The sequence below is a fragment of the Oreochromis niloticus genome, linkage group LG14 (genome assembly GCF_001858045.2).
Source record: "Oreochromis niloticus isolate F11D_XX linkage group LG14, O_niloticus_UMD_NMBU, whole genome shotgun sequence".
Taxonomy (NCBI): Eukaryota; Metazoa; Chordata; class Actinopteri; order Cichliformes; family Cichlidae; genus Oreochromis; species Oreochromis niloticus.
This window is the reverse complement of record NC_031979.2, coordinates 27738907-27747172: the sequence shown is the minus strand read 5'-3', so window position 1 is coordinate 27747172 and position 8266 is coordinate 27738907.

Sequence of the window (8266 nt, the reverse complement as noted above, 5' to 3'; positions counted from 1 at the left end):
TTCTTATATCTTTCATTAAAAACAGATTCAAACTGCATCTCTTTCTCTTTTGACGAAGATAAGAGATAAATAAAAAGCAAGCTGCTGACCTCCACTGTGACTATGATGGTTTACAACAATCTACTTGGCCAATTATTGGTCAAACATAATCCTTTAGTGTAGTATCAATGTGGTTGATCATTAGTAATATGCAGGATTGCCCTTATTAGCATTATAGTCATTATAATTCAGTGAGACTTTAGCCATGCAGAAAACTACTGTGATGATCCTAATGTAGGTTGCAGGAGAACACTGTGTGACTATAACAAAAAAATGTCCTAGTTGCATTACAGGAGGCAATAAAAATATCATAAAGTTCAAAAAGGTTTTTAAAATTCAATGCTGGGTCTGAGAGACACAGGAAAGGCCTCTATAGGAATGTTAATTGGTTTACTGTAGTTACGTTTCATTAATGGAACGTTTTGTTCTAATTAGGCCTCTCAGTTGTGTCTCTCACATAAAAGGTTGCCACAGGTTCCGGTGTCATTGCACAGATTCTCTCCTTATCTGCAGCTGCTATCATTGTATAAAGTTTCCCTTAGACGCACACCTTAGCTGCCCTTCGCTCTGTTGTGTAAAGCGGAAGCCGCTGTGCTGTGCAGGTAGAGTTAATAACCCCGCGGAAACAGATGAATTGCAGGCTGTCTGCACCTCCGTCATCTCTGCTGACAAGTTAATCGCTGAAAAAACTGATTGATTTTGTTAATAACAAAACAAATGGACCATTTGTCGTGTTACACCAAACATTTTCACACAGTCAGGGGAACAGAGGGTTTGCTTCAATTACACAAAGGTTTGAAACTGTAGATGCATTGGGTTAAATGTAAATAAGAGAAAAGAATTACCCATAATGAATGTATCCTCTGCAGAAGGTACTGTATGTGTTACTAAATGATGGAGGATACAGACATTACACTTTTTTTCCACTGATTTCTTTCCCAGAAATAACAGATCGGACCACATTGTCTCACAGTAACATTAACAGGCGCTCATACCAAACCAAACTTTGACATCCATTTCATTTTGGACTTTCACTTGTGTCCATTTTAAATCTGTCAGCCATTAACAACAAATAATAACAAGAAGCAGAAACAGTTTATCCAGTACACAGACCATCAAGTCTGTTGTGAAAGCAGCGTGTGCACTGAAGCGTGGTGAGGAACGCACACTGCCCGTCACGGTTTCACACACAGGTTGAGCAACAACGGGTCTGGATCATCCTGGGCCCTTGACAGTCCACCTGTCAGGGGCCCAGGAGGAAAGACTGGCATTGGAATGACTTTAAAAAAAGACTTTAAAATGTTTTTCACATTGATAACAAACTGGTAACAGCAGTTATACACACACGTACCACACACAGCAGTTGGGCATTGTGCTGCAGAGGGTGACATCCTTACTGACTAAACATATCTACACCTTTACTGCTTCCATAGGAATTAAGAGGGTCAGTAGCAGCCAGGTGCTGATAATCACGTGCACCTGATTAACTGATTTTGAGCGCCTCTATAAAAGAAAAGGTTTGGGCAGTTTGCTAGTCTGGAGCATTCAGGTGTGTGTTAATACAATGCCACAATGTTCCCAGGAGTGTACCTTCCAGTAGATTCACCCCAAGGTCAGACTGTGCAATGCTCAGAGAAAAAAAAAAACAAGACTTAAATCTCAGACTCTACAGGCCTCAGTTATTATATTAAATGCTTTTTGTTTTGTTTTTTAACTGAACAAGTATGGCTTGTTTGAAAGGGTTGCCAAGAGAAAGCCTCTTCTCTTTAAAAACAACATGGCGCAGTGGCTTAGATGTGCTGTTTTGCAGGACCCGGGCACCTTGCAGCCATCGAGTCGACCATCAACTCCTCTGTATACCAAAATCTTGCAACCCTAAAGCCCAAATGACCCCAAATATAAAACACATTTGTGCTCTACAAGATCATACAACATATTCTACAGAGTCAATATTGATTATGCCATTATGTAGATTATGGCATAATTTTGTTAACCTTTGTTTCCCTTTATTATTTTCAAACTTTGTACATTTTCCAGTTTCTATTCCAAAAAGACTCCAACAATAAAACAGATGACATGTCTGCAGCAGCAAATTACGTTTTCCAACTTGTATTTTATATGTCTAAGGATTTTAAGAATCTAAAGTCAGTAATGCACTGATCCAGCTTTATCAATTTCTGATTTCTGATTTGATACCCAGACCTTGGCTTTAATTACCAGAATTACTTGTGTTAAAGTAATACGAAGGAGAGACTGGGACTAATTGTGTCAAGCGGTTAAAAGATGGCAGAAGGATTTTCTCCAAGAATAACATCACAGTGTCATTCAGACTCAGTGTTACTCTTGGACAAACACTGTGTCATCCCAATGAAAAACAATACACACAAATTAGCTAAGCAATATAGTGTTTATCAAGTATGCGCCAACTATCAGCCGCCTACAATACAGTCTTGGTGACCTCAATTAGCTCAAATGTTGGTGGTGTGGAGAAATGCGTTATGCAGGTTTAACTTCTTGGCCACTACGGTAACGACCCACCCTTTTCTTTTTTTTTTTCTACACCTTGACTTATGGGACAATCCACATGATTAATAATGAGTCAGTGACTCTCGGGACTTCTTCTAGACGCCACTGACCCTAAACCAGGAGCAATGAAATTGGAAAGGGTTTTTTTTTCTTTGTTATTTCCACAAAGTTTCATCTTTTCAAATTGTTGCTCTAAACCAGCTGTTTTAAACTCGAACCTGATGTGAGGCAAAAGTCGTCACAAACCTAAAGAAGTCCAGTTGTCACCATTTTAAACAGTGATTACTACTATATCCTCAAAAACCTGCACAGACAGACAGGAATTGGTTCTTTTCTGCGTAAGGCAACATCAGGCTTAAACATTGCTTTCTTAATTTGTAAAACAGAACATGATAAATAAATACATCCATTGTCCAACCTTTTTACGCTGAGGTGACTCATCATTAGACTGTCTATTTTGGTTATTTACCTCATTTTGTTTTGCATTTGTCATTTCAGTTCAGTGTGGAAATCTTTACTGTGCTCATCATTTACGGACATGGAAGTTCCTCATCAGGAAAATCAGGCAGAAAAAACATCAGCTTTTCAGTTTTGGTCAGTCAAAAGAAAAGTTTGGGGTTAGGAAGAAAAACTTCTACAAACATTCACTTGTGTAGCAAGTGTGAAGTAACCCCAAACTGCTGTGGCTTTTTGTTGTAGGGTCTTTTATGTGTTAGCTCTCCTGCTAGCAACCGATGCACTGCTGCTGACCTGCGGTGACAAAAACCGAACAACTAAGTATTAAACGGAATAGATCAGCCCCAATCATCAGCTCGCTGTAGGCTTTGTGATTCAGGATCTGCCTCATATCCCATCCAAACATCAGATCAGTGCAATCCCTACACTCCATGCATGTTAGATTAAGAGAATTAGCATCCATCACACTTGTTAGGGATATTATCACAAGGCTATTATCTTTTAATTACATTAGAGTAACAAATAATATATATTATAATAACATATCATATAATATTATTACCCTTGAGGTTTACCACATCTGCATATGAAATGAGCCTGAGCTCACTCTGACAAGACTGACCATTACAAAATGAGATGGCGTTTGAGTTATCATCATTACAAAGATCAACATTCATGCAAATCTCCTGAGACCAGGTGTTCAGTTTGGTTGTATAGATTTTGTTTTTGGGTCAGGCTGAGCAGTTGGAAACTGAGGGCAGACCAGTAAAGATATTAAACTGGTGCACAGATAACATAAGTTTAATCAGTTTTCATAACAGGAAAGCACAACTGCCAAAAGCTTTACTAACCTGTGCTGTACGAATGACATTATGATCGGGGGCCCCTTAAAACCTTTAACCTAGACTCGTCCCTGAAATCCTCACTAAAAACCAACTTGAAGAAAAAAAAAAGTGCCAATTAGCACGTATAGTTCTATTGTTTTTGTTTTTCGAATCCAGCTGAGATCATCCTGTGCTCTATCATGTGGGGACATGCAGTGGATACTGATGATGGCTCAAGGTGTGCTTTGCTGCTCTTGGTGTCTTCAGCGATCTATCATGAACTCTCGCTCCCCGGCCCACAGCCCGGTCAGTGCACAGACCGGAACATTTGGAAAGAGGCCAAGAAAGTAAAAAGGTCAAGGGCTACACGATGTGTGCGTGAGGTTCAGGAAACCAGCAACGATGTGGCGTTCCACAGACTGATCTGGACCTTACCCTCCACCTGAACTCAGCGACTGCTCCTCTCCTCGTACAGTAAAGGTGACGCCTGTTGCCAAATCCTGCGATTATTTGATCGTGTGATTGAACTGTCGGGTTCGTGATTCCTTTAAACAGAATTTCAATTTCAGTTTTTCACTTTAAAGTATAATTCAGGGAATATTAGTATTCACTTTACTGCCAAAATAACTACAGTGTTCATCTTTGTCTGTTAATTATAAAGCCAGGAGGCATTAGACGAGCCCAGATTAGCAAAAAGACTGAAAGCTTAGTGTCTTTGGGTGGTTTTGGTGAATTTCCATTGGAAGCATATTTTGTGGGTGTGCCACTTTTTCTTTTTCTTAATGTATAAAATAGTATATTTTTTTAGAAATACTTAATAGATGTAAAGTGACACAGAGGTTTTTGGTTATAGGAGCTCTTTTTTGTGAGTCAGCAGTGACACTTTTGTATTGGAGACGTGGATGCCATCAGGCCTAGATCAGTTATATATCACTTCCTCTGGAAATCCAATTATACGCCATGTAGCTACAGTTAATATCAATGGGGCTACATTTGTCACCTGAGGCTGATGTCTTGTTGCCAATAAGTGGCTCCGTGACTGTGACTGGTTACTGACATGCAGATGTGTTTGTGCCATAACTCTTAGTGAGTGTGAGGAACTTGAGCTAAACTGAATAATGTAAATTCCTTTCAAGCTAATTTTAAGGATAATGGATAATTCTCTTCATCAAAATCCCACACGCAAATTGTTACGCAAAAATGGCATTGTTAATTAAAAATATCTCAATCCCTACTACACTTTAAGGTTTAACTCCAAGACAAATGCAAGATAAGATAAATACCATAAATGCAGCTGCCGATTTTGATAATTCTCCACGGGAGCATTGAGCCGGGGTTTGTTTGGGAACGCTGAGACGGAAGAGGAAGGAGAAAAATCCTTTCAAAATACACTAAGGTCTTTGGATCATTCAGTGCTGGGCTGGGCTCAATCTACCATAAGCACTAACCCTTGATTTGTAAGCCAGGTGTAAAATGTTTTATCATTGGATGTCGTCCTAGAGCTGAAACTGGGATGGAAACTGACATCACTGAGGGCGCAGGCTCAAATAATTTGAATTCAATTCATGTTTTATTTATATAGCACAAACAACATTTGTCTTAAGCTGCTCTTTATCACAAGGTAAACACATTAGAACATTAGAGAAAGAGCTCCAACAATTAGATGATCCACTATAAGAACTATTTGGTGACAAGACTAAATTCTTAAGGAGAAAATAAACATTTATTAAGGCAATACAGGTAATCCAAGCAATATTAATCCAAAGAGAGCACACAGTAGGGTGGGCAACAGGGAGACAGTATAACCTGGCAAAGAACAGGTTCATATTGAAGCTTTGAGTAGACGCAGGAGGTAATCAGGAAGAATGAAAACACCTGGGCAACAGCGCTATGCTAATTTCCTCTGCTACACATTGATTGTGCTTGTTTATATGTTCTCAAGATCACTGACTTCCAGTATCAATCTTTTCTGTCAACTTCCCACACAAGACCTCATTAATCATGTAAATTCTCTGACTACCTTACAACAAGTTGTTGTCACGTTGCCCCGCCTCATCCGTTTATCGGTCATTAATCTCCCAGTGGTCAGACTGATTACATCACAGTTTCTCCTCACTGGATGGGGCAGAAGCTTTGATCACTATCATTGCAATAAGATTTCATCACCATACTCACAAATCACAGGTTTAAGAGTGTGCAGCTGACTGATACAAGCGAAGATAAAGAAGAGGAAAGTGATGGAAGATGCTGGCATCCATCCACTCCTCCCAGTTCATAAACATGACCTGTGGATGATCCTGCTCTGGTAGAGTTGGGACGGCCTGCGGCTGCAGGTCTGTAGCTGCATGTCACAGCGACAGTGTTGGCTCTGTAAACAAGCACCGCAGCGGCGTGTGGGCATACTTGTGTGACTGAGGTTCTCTGAGTTTGAATCTGGACCAGGACTTGAAAGTCTCTGGGCTGTGTTTGCTCTTGAGACTGCACAAGGCATGTGTGTAGTCAGGGATTGAGCCTTTCCTCTTTTCTTTTGTTAAATCCCATCAGATTAGAGCAGCTTTGAGGTCTGGCTGTTAGTCACGCCACAGCAAACTGGTTTCTGTCTCACTGTTGTTTGGTTATGTCTTAATGCCTATTATATCTTTATGTTTTTTATTATTTGCCTGCGGTGATAAAGTATAATGTCACAAATTAGATGCAGGAGGTTTGGGGTTTTCCTTGTGAATAAAAATGTTTGAAAAGGATTCTCAAACGTGATGCAGGGTTTGCTTCATCAGGGCAGCCTGACCCTTATGTATGCCCCCTCTGTCCACCTTTCAGGAGTCTGGAACTCCCACACTTTGACTGTAACTAAGCCAATACTCACTGTGATTTTATGCTTTTGACTTTACAGGACCAGCACGGCCGTCACTGCCCACTGAAGAATAAAATATGCTTTTTACTGTACAGATTGTAAAGCCAGAAATATATGTGCAGAACATTTTTTAAGTCATATTGACATTGACCCTTGACCTTGGCCAAATTACAACGACAGGCGGCTCAAGGTGCTTTATATTTTAAGGTAAAGTCAATAATAATAGAAACAAGAACAGAAAGAAAACCCCAGCAATCGGACAATCCCCTATGAGCAAGCATTTGGCAATAACGGGAAGGAAAAACTCTCTTTTAACAGGAAGAAACTTCCAGTCTTAGGGAGGGGCAGCCATCTGATGCAACTGTTTGGGGGTGAGGGGAGGGAGGCAGGACAAAGGACACTTTGTGGAAGAAAGGCAGAGATTAAGAATAACTGATGATCAAATGCAAAGTGCTCTATAAACACAGAGAGTGAAAATGAAGGGTTGAGGGTCAGCTAATCCACCCCTGACTATGAGCTATATCAAAAAGGAAACTTTTAAGCCTAATCTTAAAAATAAAAAAGGGTTTCTGTCTCCTAAATCCAAAACTGGGTTTCACAGGAGCCCTGACACCTTATTGCTCTGCCTCCCATTTTACAGAAAATTCTAGGAACTGCAAGTAGGCTAACAGTCTAAGAGTGAAAACTATATGTATAAAAGATGGCCGCAGCCACCATGGTGTCACCTATTGTTTTGTATTAAAGCCTCTTGTTATGAAGCCTCAGGATCAGTGTTTTCAGTGTCGCCATCTTTTTTTTGGAACTGGACATGTCGAGCTAGGGTAGAGCTTTGCTTTTTCTTTTTATATCCTCTAAGGCCACTGCCATTATATGGTATATGGAGAGGTTTTTATAGGAGTCATGTTTCTTATGCCATGTTTTAGCATAGACCTAGTCCTCACATGATCCACGCCTTCGCACTTTACTCGTGTGTTTTTGGTCTCGTATCAAGTCTTACTGAATATGACTTGATGTTAAAGTCACAAAGCAGGATGAAGACTACTGTATGAGTGCGCAGTATCTCATTTCTCTCTCAGATCCTCTCCTCATTTATCACACCTAAATATTGATGGCCGAAATGCTTTAGGATGGGATTTTACTGACCAAACGGTGACATCCTTTGCATCTGTATCTTTTAGAAATCGTTTCTATGAATTCTTTTAAATCTTTTGTTTTTTTTTATTCATGATACTATTCTCTGGCTGAATGTAAAGCTTAAGTATTAAGAATCCTTTTAATTAAAAATGAGCTTAGTCTGGTTTGCTCATGCCAAGCTAAAATAAAGTCATTTTTCTTTTTTTTCTTCTTTTTTTCTGATAATAATTGGACAAGTTTTGGTTTTCCTAGGCTTCTGCTGCACAACAATGACTTATATAAAGTATAAGAATGAATCCCAGCCACATGCCACTAATTAGCCACCACATTATAGTGAGTGTAGTAGAAGTTTTTTGTTTTAAGTGTGTGTGTTTGTCGCTGATGATGGTCTTCTGGTGGTCCTCCTCCCAGCTGCTCCTGCAGCTTTGCTCACCTC